Raw genomic sequence first — 19,655 nt, 5'->3', positions numbered from 1 at the left:
TGAAGTTACGTGGCCAAGCCGCCAATGACAGCTAACAACCAGAAAATTAATAGTCAGTGGGCATATCACACAATATAAATTCTTAAGAGCGTAGGCGCAAAATTTCGGGCCAATGTTTTTTAAATGCATTCATTTTTTCAGAATCCTGAAAAAACTAATAAGTATTTTTGAAAAATTTAAACGCAGAGTGAAAGACTACATTATTACTGAGGGCCGAAAGTCCCTGACAACTTCTATAATGTTTATTTTAATAAGTTGCAGGGGTGAAAAAAAAAAGAGAAAATTTAGTGTGATTTTTAATTTGAAATATCTCATTCAAAAAAACTTTTTGTTTATTCTAAGGGACTTTCGGCCCTCGGTAATAATGTAATCTTTCATTCTGTATTTAAATTTTTCAAAAATATTTGTTAGTTTTCTCAGGATTCGAAAAAAAAAATGATTGCATTTAAAGAGAATTGGCCCGAAATTTTGCGCCTACGCTCTTAAATCAAATTGAGCATTTATGTTGACTTTCAATAAATATAAAATATTGCACTAAATAGTTACCTGCAGGGCCGACTTTTGTTGACATTCTTAATGGTGTAATTATTTTTTATTTACAAAAGGTAATTTACTGATGCCACCCGGCTGTCGCGGAAGTTACGCTAAAACGTCTTTTGACGTGTCCCGTCCTTAAAGAGTTACACAATGAAATTAGAATAAACAAAAAGTTTTTTTGAATGAGATATTTGAAATTAAAAATCACACTAAATTTTCTCTTTTTTTTCAACCCTGTAACTTATTAAAATAAACATTTTAAAAGTTTTCGGGGACTTTTGGCCCTCAGTAATAATGTGGTCTTTCATTCAGCGTTTAAATTTTTCAAAAATACTTATTAGTTTTTTCAGGATTCGAAAAAAATGAATACATTTAAAAAACATTTGCCCCAAATTTTGCGCTTACGCTCTTAAATCAAATATTCTCGTGTATAAAACCCTCTATATATTTTTATTTCTTAAAAATACTATATTCGTATTGTTGTCTTCGAGCGCGCCGACATTTGGCCACCATCTGTTGATTTTTTGACCTGAGTCTTCGGAGACTTGCGTCTTTCAATAAAAGAAATAGCACTGACACCAAATTTAATGTTTTCATTTTGAACTAGGTATCCCTTGACAGACCAAAGTTTATTTTTTTATAGCTCGGACAGACACGTCGGCGTCGGCTTACTGTTCGAAAGTCAAACCAATACTATTATGTAATTAGTAATAACTAATAATAATTACAAAGCAATAGTAATTACCTGTTATTATTCTTAGGAAATCTAAATAAACTTATTCCTTTTCCTGTCACAGATGAACATCCGCGAATCGCACAAATATATCCAGACATTTTAAATATAAATTAAACTTTTAACTATAAACTATAACTATAAACTTATATATTTAACTATAAACTATAACTATAACCTTTTAACTATAAATAAATTATATAAATGGTCAAATGCACTTGTTGTGTCGAGTATTTACCATAGACGCCTACGGACTATCGAAAACAACCAGAATTAAAGAATAAGCACGTGTTTTTGACAGTAATACAACCAGAATCGGGCATGCGTATACAAAAATGGTACACGCTTTTGGACCGCTATGTCGCTTCTATGTGTCTCTGTTATTCTAGGGTTTGAATAAAGATATTTTGGATTTGGAAATATAATCAGAAAACAATATCGTTTTAAAAAGAAAATAGTGATTAAGATTGTACAAAAAATTATGCTGAATTTGGTAAAGAGTAAGAGCTTGAACAAGAGGTAAAAATTAGTGGAAATTACATGTAATTACTGAAAACTGTTGATTTTGGACACAGAAGGTAATTTCAAATAACTTTAATAAGGACAACATAGCTAAAGAAACAGAAAAAGCGGTAATTTTATTTTTTTTGTATGATAGAACAAGAAAATCTAGCATTCATTACATACTAAAAATTAACTGCTGTTAGCAGAAATGTTAATCAATTCATTGTGACTTTTAGAATGATGAAAGCCTTTATTTAAATACAATACCTGCCTGCACCAAGTCGAAGTAAAGAAGAAAGAAAGGTACAATACTTTTTATAATCTTTTAACCACTATTCATAATATATTCTCAAGAGATACCTAATAAAAATAAATGGGTATGTTTATTGTTAGAATATTGAGATGTGTACAATTCTAATCAAAAAGAGAAGTTGTAAAGAAATGAATACTTAAAAACAAATAAAAATGGAAATAACCAGTAATACTTTACCACTAGTTTGTGAGCTGATTCTTTACAATTTTAATAATTTGTCTAACATATTACAATTTGCTTTATTGAATAGTAGGGTAGGGTAGGACTAAACTAAATATATAAAAATACAATCATTTTTAAATATAATATAATTTAAATGGTAAATGAAGAATCATAATAACAGGAATAAAAGCTAGTTTTAATATTTGTTATACACAAACAACTATTTTATTCTAAATAAAAAATCGTATTTACAGATTTTATTCTTAGGATATGGAATCCTGCATTTTTAAAGAAAGATAGTCAACTTTGGAAGGAAACTATGAATAATAAAGTATAAGAGTAAGAAGAATTAATAGGAAAGAACAAAATTAGTAGCAGGCCAAAGTCTTCATGTAGAAAAAGCGGAGAAGAGAACACATGTCAGAGAAATGGAACTGGCAGAAGACATGAATTGAAAAGAAAAAGATTTATTAGGTTTGAAAATTAGATTATGCAAAGAAAAATTTAATAAAAAATTAAAAAAAAATTATATGTATATTAATGATCCTTCCGAGGTTTTCCGATAACAAAAATATTTTATAGGGCCCTCAAACATCTTCAACTTAAGTTCAATAATGTCTTTATTTAGCAATTCATCTTCAAAATTGTCTCTACTTTGATTTTTCAATTGAATCATTTCAACTGTACAGCCACTTTCATTGACTAAAATAAGAAACTTTCTTCTTCCATACACATTTTGTTACATATCTGGAATTCATTATACAAAATTTCAGGATGTCTTAGTGAATTGTTTCAGTCGACTTCTGAATGTGAATTTAAAATCTTATCAATAATATAGAATAATCCATATCTGGTTCTAAAAAATAGATCAATGGACTTGATGCAAAGTTAATTTAACAATCCTATCAATAATACAGAATTATCCATACCGGTTCCATCCAATACTGGTTCAAAAAGAAAATATATCCAGTGAGTATCAGAATTTAAAATCAATCTTTGATGTATTTAGAGCATTTATTGTAAATTTTTAGAATTCCATGATACATCCTTGATATTATTTGGATAATTAATGATTAATAACTCTTTTTTGCAAGTTGCTGTTTTTGAGAATCATGAGCCAAATATGAAAACCTAGCTACTATCTCCATACTTTTCATTTTGCAATCTTGTAATACTTGGCATTTCAAAGAAAACCATGCTTTCCTGTTTCAGAAATCAATAGCACCTTAAACTTTCAAGATGATAAAAACATTTACCTAATGACTAGACCAAATAAAAGATAGGAGTGAAGAAAAAGGTAGAATTATATAATCTTTTATTAACAAATATTTAGGTAGGTACTATATACAAGGTGGTCCAGAATTATGTACATTAATTTCTAGAGCTCATAGTACATCCAAAAATAAGGGTACTTCTTTATGTACACTTTTTTATAAAACTGAATAATAAGGGAGATACAACCCTTAAAAGGGGTGAATTGAAATTCTTATTTTTTCAAATATCTTCCAAACGGTTTTGAATACGGAGTTCATATTTTGGGAGTGATTATAAGACATTAGGATAATTAATTTCATGTCACCACCTACCACATCCTATATTAATACAGGGTAGTTTTGATACTACCACAGGGTAGTCTTTGATAGATAGATATCACTGTTTTCGATTTATTTAAACTCGAAGGTATACATGTATTTTATTGTAATCGTTACATTTCTTAATATTCATCAAGTATGCTTTGGAATTGACACTTGTGTTAGCAATAATATTACAAATTAATGGAAAACTTAATTAATACATAACATTTAATTAATGGCGAAAATAATATTTCACAACAACTGTTCAAAATGTCCTCCATTTTGTTGAATACATAATCTAATTCTTTTATTTAGCGAACGCATTAATCCATTTAATGTTACTGGATCGTTTTGTAAATCGGTAAATACTTGTTCAATTTTGTCTCTTAACTCATTTACTGTATTAATTGGAGTGTTATACACTTTTGATTTCAAATAACTCCATACTGTAAAGTCCATTGGATTAAGATCACAACTACGAGCAGGCCAATGAATCGGTGCACCCGCACCCCGGCCTATCCACCTATCAGGGAAATGTTCATGTAACCACCTTCTACAAATTCTTGTGTAATGTGGTGTAGCACCATCATGCATGAAAAACATGTTTCTTCGTATTTGTAATGGAATATCTTCCAAAATATCATGTATATAATATAATATATTCTCAAAGCATTAAATAAATAATATTTGAAAAAAAGATGTAAGAAAGGGAAAAGTAAACAATTTTTTAATAAAACTAGAGTTTTCTGTCTCGAAATTGTATGTTTTTCCTAAAAAAAAATACATAATATTATTTTCTGTCTTTTATTATAGAATATTAAACTTACCTCTTTTCCATAATTATTACTTGACACGACTTAAAAATGCAAAGTTCAATTTGGTTCAATAATCAAAAGCAAAATAATTATTATCCCTACTTCGCGCCAAATCTACACAGGTTGGTGACACTGAATTCACGTCCAATAAATGTGAAAAATAGAGGAGCGGCTATCGAGAGCTCTCCGTGCTGGTTGTGATATTGGCTACAGGTTGGTATCTTGACTTAAAACCGCGAAATTCAAATGTTTGTTGCAAGTGAACGCTGTTTCAAAAAACAAAAATATTAAGTTATAAGCCATCGGGATTAGTATATTCTAAAAATTATTATTTTATTATTTACAATATGTCCACGGAGACTGTGCTAAGAAACTTTATTATTTTTATTTTTAGCGAAAGTTATTCTTCATTAACTTTTACCTGTTTTAAGACAAGGAAAAAATTCATAGTTGTTTTTAACAGAGACAAATTCATAGGGAGTTACAGAAAAGTTGACTATAAAATAAAGCAGGTTTTGAAAAACTTGAATTTTATTTCATTTTATGGAATTTTAAAACAAGAATTTTTGTTTGTAAAAATTATTTATTAGTACTTTTACAATATTTGTGATCGTTATCCACATTTGAGCTAATATACGGACGTGTATTTAAAACATCCGAAATTAACTGTTTTTCATCCATATTTGGCTTTTTGACAAAAGTTTTTTTAAGTTTTTGTTTCTTCTTTGTAGAGAAAAACTGCAATTGTTTCTCAATTTTTTTGTTTGTAGGTTCAGATCTAACAGTATCGGATAGCGACAGCGACACATTATTAGCTTCAACATTTAATATTAAAGAAGCCTTTTTTAAATAACTGCAACATTCTTGTAAAGCCTTTACATTTGAAGATTCTCTTACTTGTTCAGATATATTTGTTAGCAAAGTAAAAACTTTTTTCTGCATAGATTCAACTTCAATATTACAATTTTCATTGTTTATGTTTTGCATTGTGTTTAAGTGCATTTTAATTTCTTCACTACTTTCATTTTCACGTTTGTTTACCGTCGGTGGTTTATTATTATGTAATCCTACGTAGTGTATATGTTTACATATTGTGTTATTTAAAAAGTAATCTACACACGAACATTGGTAAACGTGCACACATATACTGCAGTATTTGCACTGTAATTCACAACAAGGAATGTCGTTTACTTTTGTAACAGTATAAGTAGTATTATCATCACCAAATGTTGATAAAAGCGTTTCATTTTCATTCTGATTTACCTCAAAAGATAATGTTATTGCTTGACGATGTTTTGAAACAATTGCAGAAATGCGTTTAGTATGCTTACCTTTAGTTTTTTTTATTATTCTATCAACAACTTTATCTCGAATATATTTTAAAACCGCATGTAAGCCTTTATCTAATCGTTTTACAGTTGTACCTTGCAAATAAAAGTATTTTATTGTCTTGTGCATAGACTCTAGGTACATATTGGTATTGATTCCACATTCTCGCCTATAGCAGACTGCCCAAAGTTTGGAATTAGTACTATAATTATTCTTAAAATATTTTGCAAACTCTACAGTATCTGGATCTTCATAAAATAAATTTAAAGTGTTAATTAAACTGCTTTGAAATTCTTCTGTCTCTGGAATATATTGCAAATATTTCAGAGTTTTATACACCCACTTTTTTTGTCACTGCTGGATATTTTTGATAAATTTTGTTGCCAGGCACGGTCAATGTGCCATGCACAATATAATTGATAACAAGGTTTGCCCATTACTTGCTGCCAAGCGTTGTAGAATACCCCCGTAATGTCAGACATAAAAGTTTTAGGAGTAATTATACGTCCTAGAGCATCCCTAAGTTTTTCAAAAAAAAGCTTATGTATAAATGTGTCTTGTCGGTTTGTGAACATACATGCACATGGAAACCCTTCGCCAAATTCGTCCACAACCATTAATGTTGTAAGTTCAAAGTTATAACCATTTAAACCATGTGTTGAATCTTTGGCAATTATATTTTCACCAAACTTCTCTAACATAGGTATATGTCTGTGATTTATTCATAATTATTAAACAGAAATCATTCTGCTCAAGATTATTATGTTCAATACCCTGCTTTTTATAAAATATGACCGCATTTTCCTCAAAACTTCGTTGTTCTTGCACCCACATGTCCACACTGACAGCATCATTTCCATTTCTTCTACCATCATCTAATATGCTTATACCATAAGAATTTTTGATATTGTATATATCTTTTTTTGTTAATAGATGAATTCTTTGCACATCAGTTTCAACAATCTGATCTCTCTTTTGATCCAGTATCCTGTAAAATATTTTAAATTATAACTGATGTAAAATATGTGCTATTACACACCTATGGTCAGCAGACCGTCAGGTGAATATATGTGCTAGTAACTTACTTAGAAACAGATACTCCTGCTAATAATTTGTTTGCAACTTGGTTTTTATCTATTTTTGATAAATGCAAATGTCGAATTTCATTGTCATGGTGGTAGTGACTTTTGTAATATGTAACCATACATTTTCCATTATTTAGTTGGCTTGATATAATTTGACTTGTGCAAGAAAACAATAGTTTTTCTGAACCTTGCATCTTTGGCAACCTTTTTCTGACCTCGTCCTGAATAATGTTACCTGTAATATTGAAAGTATTTAGTAAAACCTTTATTATTCAAAACGTTTTATGCATTACATTTCTTATAGCTTCTATTACAGTGGTAATAATACATTTTAACAGTGCCATCATCAGTTTTCCTCAATTTGCATCCTCTTGTCAAAACATATTCTGTTTTTTCTTTTTTATTTATATCCTCCAACCAATCGTCAAACTCTAAAAATATATTTTATTATTTTAATAACACTATTTGTTGTACAAATACTTACCTTTAGAATCATTAAAGGTAATCTCTATCATTTCTATTGCTACGTTGTGTTTGTCCTGTAGGTGTGTGCGTAAATCCTTAATAAATTTAAAAGAAATTGCACATTCAAAACACTTCGAATTAAACACATTTAACTCGTAACTTATTATTTCAGTCTTTTTCTGGTTGTGAACTTTTTTATTATGTCTATTCAAGCATGATTGACTGGAGAGAATTTTTTTACAAATTTTACACATAAGAGCCATATTAAAAAAAGAAAATCGCAGTTCCCTGATTACAACAGCTTTATTTAAATAGCAATAATTTAAATGGTTATGTTATGATTTTTCTTCGCGCCCATGCCAATGACAATGCGTGCCAGCGCCCTCAGTCTGTCTTCGTCGTAACTATTACGGCACGGAGAGCTCTCGATAGCCGATCCTAAAAATAGAACATGTTCTATTTCGTCAATTTCTTCACGAATTTATTCATGAAGTTATTCACGGCAAAATTGGATGTCAAATTGTGCTTTACACACGTCAAATTTGACCTTGAAGCGACTTCATGAATTTCTTCATGAATTTATTGTTGGTGTAAAGCCCGTATTAGCTTTTACATCATTAAAAGAGCCGCTTTCTCATATGGAGTTCAACTCAAGTTTAACCTGTACTTTCAGTGAACGATAGTTAAAAGTCAAAATCGTCTTTCTCAATTCCCGTTCAACCAATTTTGATGATTTAAACTCCGTTCAATCTGAACGCTAGAATTCGAGCGTTCAGGACCCTAAACATGTGCCCCTAAACATATACCGACCCACACCATAATTGAACCTCCACCAAAAGGTACGGTCGCAATAAAATTGAAAGGTTCAAAAGGTAGAAGAAATAATAAATTAGACTTACTCACAATCAATTTAATTTAACTAATCAGACGACCGGTTTCGCTTTCTACAATATGCAAAGCATCTTCAGGTCACGATACAAAGTTAATTAAATGCTGAAAATAATAAACCCATATTATATTGGGTAATATATATTCTTTATCTATGTTCAGGACCCAGTTCTGAATTAATTCCATGTATGTAAGAGAGATTAATTCAAAGATTACGCATGCGTAGTGTTATTGCAATTTGACAATCAAAAATAATATCTTTGGTTAACATAAACATAACCAAGATATTTGTTTTGTTGTTTCTTTTATTTTGTTTAATAATAGTGATACATAATATTATAATGAACTTCACAAGTGACGACGAAGAATTTTTAGAAGTAGTTGGTGAAGATTTATTCAAACCAAACAAACAACGTGTGTATGGAACTCGTGAAAATCTATTTGAAAAATGGGACGACAACGAATTTAGAAATCGTTATAGAATGGGAAAACCATATGTGTTGAACAAATTGTGGATATAACATCCGATGATATTTGTTCCAGTACAAACAGGTAAATTGTAAAATATATAATTATTTTATATATTTCTTTGCAAATATTAATTAGTGTAGAAACAGTTACAATATACTATTGTTTTTAGGAATGAGGCACTAACTTCAAGGGAAATGGTTCTGGTCACATTAAGGTTTTTAGCTACAGGTTGTTTTTTAAAAGTATCTGGTGATCTACATGGGATTAGTGAAAGCATTGTTTGCAGGGCAGTGCATAAAGTTAGCCATGCAATTGTGATCCGTGTCAATGATTTTATCAAACTGCCTAGAACACAGGAACAAATGACAATAATAAAAAACGGTTTTTATTCAATTGCTAAATTTCCAAAATGCATTGGAGCTGTTGACTGCACCCATGTAAAAATACAATCCCCTGAAGGTGACACAGCAGAATTGTACAGAAACAGGAAACATTTTTTTTCTTCCAACATTCAGGTATATAATTATAATATAAATGGTGACTGCAAGTTCTATATATATATATATATATATATATATATATATATATATATATATATATTTAATTTCAGCTGATTTGTGACAGTTAGTTGAATATTGAAAATATTGTTTGTCAATGGCCTGGAAGTGAACATGATTCTCACATTTTCAAATCCTCAAGGATCAAAAAAGAATTTGAAAATGGTGCTTTTGGAAATGCAGTAATTGTAGGAGATAGTGGTTATGGTGTAAAACGTTATCTTATTACTCCATTAGCAAGTCCTCAAAGTCCAGCTGAAGGTTTATTTAATGAATCTCAAATATACACAAGAAATCCAGTTGAACGTTGCATTGGAGTGTGGAGGAAGAGAAGATTCCCTGTGTTAGCATATAGTATTCGTTTTAAGTATACAAAAGTTGAAGTTATTGTTATCACATGTGCTGTATTGCCTAATATTGCAATGGCAAATAATGATAATATGCCTGATGAAGTACCATTTTTTCAGCAGTTTGTAGCTGAAACATTAGTAGAAAACAAAATAAACATTTTTAATAATAATGTTGATAATACAGTGAGGTTATCATTAATTAACTATTTTCATAGTTTAATTGACAATTAATTTTATAAATAAGTAAAATTTGTGTTAGCAGATTCTGATGTTGCTAATTGATCTTAATTTAATTTTACATTTCTATCTGATATTTGCACACTTTTCCAAATTGTTTACAAAATATTACCTATTGAAAAAGTAGCATGTTTAGTTTAGTCTTGGGAATTTAGACTTATAAATAGTTTATCTAATTATTATCCATCCACACTTGGCTGCATCTAACAAATTCATATTGAATCATATCTTGAATGTGATACTTTCTCAAATTATTTACAAAATAATGCCTTGAAAAAGTAGGAAATGTAATTTAGTCTTGGGAATTTTAATTTGCTGAATTATTTTGATTTAAATGATCTCGTCTTTGTTAAACAGATAATATTGAAATCATAACAGAAAATAGTTGTGAATCAGGATGTCAGTATAATTTAATGGGGGCTAGTTTTGAAATTGTCTAAAAGGTAAAATATTTAGGCTTGATCTCTATATTTTTTTGATTAAAGGATTTAAAATTAAAGGCTTCAATATAATAATAATCTTAATATAATAATAATCTTGATATATAATCTTAATATAATAATCTAGTTCTTTTTCTTTATCTAATGGTGTTACAGCCCTTTGTGGGTTTTGGTCTACTTGACAGATGATGCTGAGTATGTGTATTTTAGTTAATAAATAAAAGATTTTTTTAGCTCAGCTTATTTTAGTTTATATTTACAATTGTTACCCCACAAAGAAATAAACTGAAATCAATTTGTAACAAAAATTTTGAATATATTATTTATAACAAAAAAATAAAATATACAAAATTATTACAATGCATGCCATTTACTGCAGCATCATTGCTTAATATTAAATATCTTGATTAAGTAGTATTAAAAATGATCTTAAATTCAGTCTTCTTTAGCAAATTGGGGGTATAGGCAGACCAATCAGCTGGACCAATAATCGAATCTGTAAATGAAACATTTTAAACAAACTTGTTCACAATATAACAAAATATAAATTACCAGGGTCACACTGCTTATTATCTTGAGGTTTTGGTGTACTGCATTGTGGACCCACAAAAGATACTTCTAAAAAATAAACCAAATTATAGTAAATAAATAATAAAATAATTTAATATTTTACCTTTGTTTAGAATTAATATTTCCAACACTTCTGGTTGATCTTCCTTAGTGCCAGTTCTGGATTCTTCTGAAATAAAAAATATTTTTGAAGTTGAATAAGTATTCCAAAATATTAATACTTATTGGCAAATTTTCATTTAACATATTACATGCAGTATTGGCAACTAAACATATACAAATTAAACAACATTTATCTTAAACATAAGTGAAATTAATAAAATATAGTACATACCACTAGTCCAATGAAGCAAGTCTGCTTGCCTGTCCTGTGCTTTGGATGTGGAGGATTCTTGCATTTCTCTTTCTACAATAAATATCTTTTAAAATTGGGTAAGTATTCCAAAATATCAATATTATTACTTATTGGCTAATTTGGATATAGCATATTAAATGTGATAATGGCAAATGAATACATGTGCTAATTAAAAAACCTTTATTTTAAACATAAGTGAAATGAATATACATACTACTTGTCGAAGGAAGCAAGTCTATATCGATGTCCAGAGCTTTTGAGGTGGATGCTTCTTGCATTTCCTTTCTAAAATAAAAACTATTTTTAAAATTTTGGAGTATTGGAGCATAAAAAAGTATTGTAAAATATCAATATTAATACTTATTATAGATGCTAATGTTGTAGTAATGGCAACTGAACATGTAGTATTTAAAAAAACTATCTGAAACATAAATGAAATAAAGAAAATATATACATACCACTTGAGTCATAATCATAGGAAGACTGCAATCCAGCAATTTGCGGGCCTATGATATCCTGGAGAGCTTCTTCCCAGTCTGTGAAAATAGGCGTCTTCGCGGGACCGCCCCCCAGTTCCATTAGAATACCTTTTTAATTCCGCAAATTTTTGCTTTGTGCGCTTTTTTAAATTTCCATACTTGTTTTTTAAAACTTTAACATCTCGCACAGTTTCCCCGATAACAGAATTAAATTCTTTTGCTAGTTTCATCCATGCATCCCACTTTATTTTATTTTTAGTCATGTCCGTTTTCTTACATTCTAAATAGTCCTTATATTTAAAATCTAAATCTAATAAAACTTTTTCCTCAGTTTTTGAAAAATTTTAAACTCTTTTCGCCATTTTATTATTACAAACATGTACAAACACTACCACTTCTAACTTCCAAATATCACGTCATACCTTAACAATACCAATAGCTGAATCATATGCACCAACTTAAACCTTACTAGAAACTAGGGATTTTTGCATTGCCAACGATCATTAAGGCGTTGAACGTGAACTACACCTGAAGTGTCGATGAGAAATGTATTTCCCGAAATAACTGAAGTTCAACGTTTACTCGTTCTGAACCTTAGTCAGTTGAACTATGGAATACTATGGATTAACTTAGTTATGAGAAATCGGCCCTAAATGAAATATGTAATTGCTTCTATAGTATGTGGTCTACCGTCACGTTTCTGCTATAGCTTGCTGCCTATCGAGGTATGCGGTGTATAACCTGTGTTACAGTGCCGGTAATAAAATCATAACAAACTGAATAAAACGCATAAATTAGAAGAATTATTATTTTAATTTTACAAATTAACACTTTTTCATATCAATTTACTATTTTAGTTGGGAATAAGCAACGAAATTGGCTTATTCTGCACACTAAAATAGACATGCTCAGATAGACCGCATCCTCGGTGTAGACCGCATACTATGTTAGCACCAATATGTATCATACATAATTCTTTTGTATTTTTTTTTATATTTTTCAGAAATTTTAGTGGGGAATTGGACAGTCTCAAGAAAAGGCTTCATGAAGTTGAAAAAAAGAACATTTTACTTGAACGGCAAAATCAAGCAATGAAAAATATTTTTAGTAACAAACAAATTGCTAAACTAATGGAGCCAAAAAAAAGAATTACTTGGTCTGTAGAAGAAATTTCAAAGGGGATTGTAATTCATTCAGCTGGACCAAGAGCGTACAGATTATTATTGAAGAAAGGATATCCCTTTCCGGCAGTATCAACGTTAAAGAACTGGGTTAAAAAAATTGACTTAAATCCAGGAATTTTAAAAAATGTCTTGAACGTTATAAAAAAAATTGATATGCCATGTTTGGAAAAAGTTTCAATTCTTTCGTTTGACGAAATGAAATTGAGAAAAGGTTTTTCCTATGATAGACGTAATGATGAAACATTGGAAGCCTTCAATTATGTACAGGTAGCGATGATACGTGGTTTATCTGGACAGTGGAAACAACCAATTTTTTATAATTACGATTGCCGCATGACCAAAAAAATTCTTTTTGAGATTATTCAATTCGCTGAATTATCCGGATTTCCAATTGTTGGTATAGTTAGTGATCTGGGACCGGGAAATAAACGCTTGCATACAGAACTAAATGCCTCTTTAGAAAAACCATGGTTTGAAAACCCTTCGAACGGACAAAAAGTATATGTTTTTGCCGATATACCTCATTTATTAAAATTAATCCGAAACAATTTTGTGGACTTTGGATTTAATATTAATGGAAAAGAGATCACAGAATATATCGTTGAAGAGGTTTTAAAACGAACAAAGAGTTCTGATTTGTCGATAACACATAAAATGACGAAAAATTTGATGAATGTTCAGGGAATTCAACGACAAAAGGTTAAATATGCAGCAAAGCTATTTTCGCACACCATTTCTAAAGCCATTTCGAGATGTGGAAGTCTCGGTTATATTGACAACATAAATTGGATAGAATGTTCACAATTTTTTAAATTGGTAAGTACCTACTTCAATATTTTGTATTAAAATTTTAACATTATAATAATGCAATTATTTTAGGTCAATGATTGGTTTGATTTGTTTAATCAGAAGGTACCAGCACAAGACAGTAGGCCCAGAATGCAGGCTTTTGGGTTAGCATTAGATGAACACATTGCCATTTTAGATAGAATGAATGACGTGATGTCGAAGTGTAGAGTTGGAAAAAGGAAATCACTAATGCCGTTCCAAAATGGTTAGCGAATATATTTAAATTACCTAGTTTGAATAAAATACTAATTTTGTGTTATTTTAGGTATTATCATGTCGAATAATGCGTTGAAAATGCTTTTTACAGACATACAACATAGATTTGGATTTAAATATATTTTGACATATAGGTTGAATCAAGACATTTTGGAAAACTTTTTTGGATTAATACGTGCCAAAGGTGGACTTTATGATGTTCCAGATGCGTAAGAATTTAAATATCGTTTAAAAAACTACGTTATAGGCAGAAATGAAGGCAGTTTGTCAACGGCTGGAAATACCGAAGAAGATGCAACTCCTGATTTGCCAACAGTTGATATCAACCTAAGCGATTCATGTTTTAATAAATTTAAAAAAAACGGAAGTTCAAAATCATGATTTAGACGACAAACTAAGTCAGGAATTGGAAGAATTTAATTATGATGGCTTGGAAAATTTGGGCGGATATATATGCCATAAATTAAAAATTAAAAATTTAGAATCGTCAGAAGATGGTTTTACATGGGTAGACCATCTATCAGAAGGGGGATTATCGAAGCCATCAGGCGAGATGATGACAAAATTAAATGAATTAGAAAATATATTTTTGGCAGTAAATGAAAATTCGTTGAAACTATCTAAATTTTATTTAAAAAAATTACACGAACGTGCTGAAAATGTCAATTTGGATGAAAATGTTAAACAACTTTTTTTTAGAAGTCGTTTGTATTTTAGAATTAGAAAACTAAATATTGACTTGAAAGAGACTGCCAGGACACGCAAACGAAAATTAAATAAAATAATTCAATGATTTTAAAAAACACCAGTGGCCGTTATTTTGTATTTGGATTACAGTAATTTTAATCGTTGTTTCTCTTTAGTTTCATCCCCGATTGGACGTGATCAAGAATTAATTCTTCATTAGAGTTGTTTAAGAGATAATGCAAACATTCTAACATTTAAAAAAATACAATCTTAAATGGCAAATAGTGCAAAAAACATTTGTAAATTGTTTCCAAATGTCCTTTTTATAAAGTAGGCCGGTTAAATACTTTAATATGCCTTTGTATATTATAATTTTTAACCGGGAACCTTAACGAGGCCTTATTTCCTCCAATATTTTTATGTCCAATGTCATAAAGGTATTGCCTCTGGGGTCGGCCATGGAAAGAGAAATATATTTTTTTCAGAAACCTCGACCTTTTTACAATGCCCGAAGACAGAGACACTGGTAACATGTATTGCAATTACCTATTATATTATTTTATAGTGATTAATTATCTGTAATAAAACAAATTTATTTTAACACTAAGGGCCGATTTCATAATGATTCCCTAGAGTGGACTTTAAAGTGGCTGTCACCCACTACATCTCTTTTAGCCTTTCTCTTCTATTTCTTCCCAGGACTAAACACCTCGCAGCTTTTTGTATAATATGGTTCTTATATCTACACTGCATATACTTCAGAGGGACATGTCCTCTAATTTTGTTTTGAATATGAGCCACACCCAAAGTTTCTCTTATATCATTCCTAACTTTCTAGTTACTGAACACATTCAATCACGCAATCTCATTTTAGCAGCATGTAATTTCTGTTTATTTCTCTTTTCTACTGCCCAACATTCAGTACCATACATCATTGTGTCTCACTATCCTAGAACTTACCTTTTAGTTTTTTTTTGTACCTTTGCGACACAGCACTTCACTCACCTTAATTCATTTCATACTCTCCCTCTCCTCCAGTTTTCCCGTGCTGACTTCTCCCCATAGGTCCACTAAGTGTTCCACTAGGTGTTCTCTCATTGTCCAATCTTATAAGGTGACCTCTCACGAATCTACCTACCTACCTACCTCTGTAATAAAAATCCTAAATATACAAAACTGCCACTTTTTGCAAGTTCTTCTCCATCCAAGCTAAGCTATTCAAAATTGAAATACCATCTTTAAAAGAACTTACAAATACTCTGCTTTTGTACTCCGTTTTAATCAATGTTCTTCAAGGGCTGGTTTCGACTACTTTAGTCTTTCTTCCACCCTTCTTTCCCACCCACACATCATTTGTATACATTAAACACCAAAAGAAAACATTTCATTTTATGATGAAATAATATATTTTGTTGTAGGAAGAAAAAATACCTGACAAAGTAAGTAAGAAGCCCAAAACAGAGGAAAAAACAAATTGGAGTACATATGTTCCAAACAGTTTACAAACACCCAGAAACAAAAAATTACTGTCAAAAATTACAAATCCAGTTTTTTCTGCAAAAGAACAATATTACAAGAGAAAATATAGACTTTTCCTGAGAACATTTAAAGCAGAAGAAGATAAAGAAGAAAAAGGATGGAAAGGGAAGAGAAGAATGATAAAGCAGCAGAGGAAGGAAGAAAGGGAAAAAAATCTATATAAAAAAAATGTAAAATTAAAAGATTTAGACACAAAATTAAAACAAAAACAATTGGGAGAAAATTAATAAATAAAAAAATTTATTACGTATTGTTTTTATTAATAAATATATTTACAATCTACCAAAGTGTTCATTTATTAGCAAAGTTCTTATGTTTTCTGACATATTTTCATTATTTTGTATGGGTTCTAATTCATCATTTGCATCATCTTCAGGCCCATTCTCAGGAAAATTGTCATCCATATCAATGGTAATATTATGAAGCACTCCTGTGGCAATAATCACAGCCATGATATTTTCTAATTTTAGTCTCATTCCTAAACAGAGTATAGGAAATCTTCTTTTCCACAAACCATATTTCTGTTCTACTACATTTCTTGTTCTTATGATTTATTCATTAAACAAATTCTCAGCAGATTTTGATGTTTGCTGCAATTTAGTCATTAGATATGGTTTTAAACTGTATCCACTGTCATCAACCAACATGTAATGGCCAAACATACCACTTTCAAAATTATGCTTCAGCCTACTATTATTAAAAATTGGCTAACGTACAACAATATCCCTAATTTTGCATCACTCACTGTCTGGATGTTCAATCCAAAAAATTATATTCTGGACCTAAAAATTTCAGCATCCTGACCACCTGGAGAATCTATTTTTATTAGAGTACAATCAATTGTTCTAGGGAATGATGCGATCTTCAACAGCTCTTTCCATCTCTTGATGATTCATTTTTTGTGCATATATATATGTATGTATTGTGGCCTTAACAATGCAATTGCAAATGATACTCTTTTTATAATTCTACATGCTCAAGCTCTCGACACTCCCATAAAATCAGCTACATCTAACTGCTGCATGCTTCCTGATGCATAAAATCTTAAAGCCAACAGAATTTGTTGTGTGGGAGTAATGCCAAAGAAGATAGACGCTTGATAGAAGATAGAAGATAAAATTGTAAATTTTGCTAAGATAACAATTTTATATTGACTTTTGACTGAGCTATTTTGCATCTCAGAGTTTTCTTTGTTCTTTTCTTTTGTTAAAAATTTCAGTATTAATTGAATACTTGTGATCAAACTTCAGTTACTAATTTAGTTTTGTTTTGTTTGAGTTATTATTTTTCTAAACCTATTTACTAAATACTATTTTCTTTCGATTGCTTATGTCATAAATAACATTTTTAACTTTCCGCTTATTTTTAAGTTGGTGATACAGTTGGTAGTACTCAAAATTCATAAACAGTATTTTGTGAGACGTTAATTTCAAAGTTGTTTTTTGTATTTTCTCCTAACTATTTAAACAATAATTGTTCCACCCACGTTCTCTTTCTGCTCGTGAAATGTGACTGAAATCAAGCCTGCAGCGACGACTGTTTTAACATGTCGTCCTTCATTTTGTTTTTAACTTTCAACGTATTTAGTAATTTTAAAGTGTTTTTTTAACAGTACTTTTTAAAGTGTAATTGCAACTTCAGTATATCATGTTATTTAACGTTGTTGTTTCTGCCACGAATCTTACACTCGGGTAAGTTTTTTATAGCTTTTTTTTGGCACCATTCAAACTGTTACAACATAGTAATTTTCTTTGTAGACCTTGATAAAGGTGGCAAAAAACCACCGAAAGCTTGGATTCAGAATAAATAGTACGCCTTAGCAAAGCTCTGTTTTTATTGACTGCCACACCCAAAAAGAAAAAAGTATTTACATATATTTTTTCCAAACTAGTCAAAAAATTTTGGACTACTTTTTCTTATATATATATATATATATATATATATATATATATATATATATTGTTATGATGTATTGTTTGTGAATGATGAGCAATGAGTATTTTTAATAATAATATATAGGGTTTTTATCGCGGTTCTCAAAGAATTAGTTTGTAAGTACTTTTTTAAATTATCTTTATTATATCTATTATGAAACACACATATATATCTAACCTAGCCAATGTAAATTTAAAATAAACTATCTTTACATTGAAATTCTTATGAAACTAATTAAATTCTATAGACAATGTAAAATTTAAACAAACTATCTTCAAAATTAAAATTGTTATGACACTAACTAAATTATATTAACAAATTTTTGTACCTTTCGGTCACTGAATGCCTAAATGAACTGTTTTTCACTGTATAGATTATAATCACCACTCAATGTCTTCTTCGCAGCTTCGGTTATCCTTGTTTTTGTGAAATTACTTTTTCCAATTATCAGCTTCCACCAATTTAAGATATTTTTCTTCACCAGCATTTATAAACCACCAAACAAACCAGCAAACAGCATTTATATTTCTTCTTCTTTTCAGTATACTAATATCCAATTACCAAATATATTATATAAATTTAATTTTCAATTAATACTTCTTGCATTATCCATCACCATTTATACATAACATAATTCTTAATCTTCAATAATATTTTCTTTATACTGTTTCTTAATCTTGATTTAACTCATAACTGATTGACTAACTGAATGCCTTTCTTACTAAAACTGCCATCTTGAATCCAAATCACGGGTATTTATATCTTTTCAATCTTCCAGAACCATCTGGTAAGAAATCATGTTCGATTTATTCCATTAAACACATGTCTGAATTTTCTGGAAACAGCATGATACTATGACTATTTAACAAGATAGGATCTTCCCGTAGCACAAAATCGGTCGTGTTCGCGCATGACGTCATTGGAGACCAGAATTTGAATTCTTGTTAAAGTTAAATGGGATTTTTATACATTTGCATTCTGTGATGAAATTATTCAATTAGCAAAATAATAATAAATGACTTTTTTGTGTTATTTGTGTACAAAAGATAACAATAATATAGGTAATATTTAAAAAACTATAAGAAGAATCTAGACTAAAATAACTTAAGAGGTTTAGTAATTACAATAATCGTACACATATTATCTTCAGACTATTTATTAAATATTATTTATTGATACATATAAAAATAAACATTTTTAAATATGTGCAATATACCTACAAATTAAACTTTAATGTATTCGAAAACATTTTACAGCCGATTTCATAATCAAGTTAAAGGAGACTTTAAATTTAACGTTGCCCTTAACTTTAGATTTTCATTTCATAATCAATTTAAAGGATCCTTTTTATCAAAAGCCCACTTTAACTTTAAAGTGAGGA

General features: G+C 29.8%; 1 long non-coding RNA gene across 2 annotated transcripts; it reads left to right on the top strand.

Moving 5' to 3' along the window:
• The first annotated feature begins 1,775 nt into the window (after positions 1-1,775).
• On the top strand, positions 1,776-2,656 carry LOC140442689 (uncharacterized). 2 transcript variants are annotated; one of them, XR_011951113.1, is made up of 3 exons: positions 1,776-1,902; positions 2,011-2,077; positions 2,517-2,656. It is a non-coding gene; the product is annotated as an uncharacterized lncRNA (long non-coding RNA). The 2 variants fall into 2 exon arrangements; XR_011951112.1 differs by lacking the exon at positions 1,776-1,902 and having other exon boundaries at positions 1,909-2,077.
• The last annotated feature ends 16,999 nt before the right edge of the window (positions 2,657-19,655 follow it).

Source organism: Diabrotica undecimpunctata, chromosome 6 (assembly GCF_040954645.1).
Source record: "Diabrotica undecimpunctata isolate CICGRU chromosome 6, icDiaUnde3, whole genome shotgun sequence".
In the NCBI taxonomy this organism is placed as follows: Eukaryota; Metazoa; Arthropoda; class Insecta; order Coleoptera; family Chrysomelidae; genus Diabrotica; species Diabrotica undecimpunctata.
This window is presented reverse-complemented; position numbering and strand designations above follow the sequence as displayed.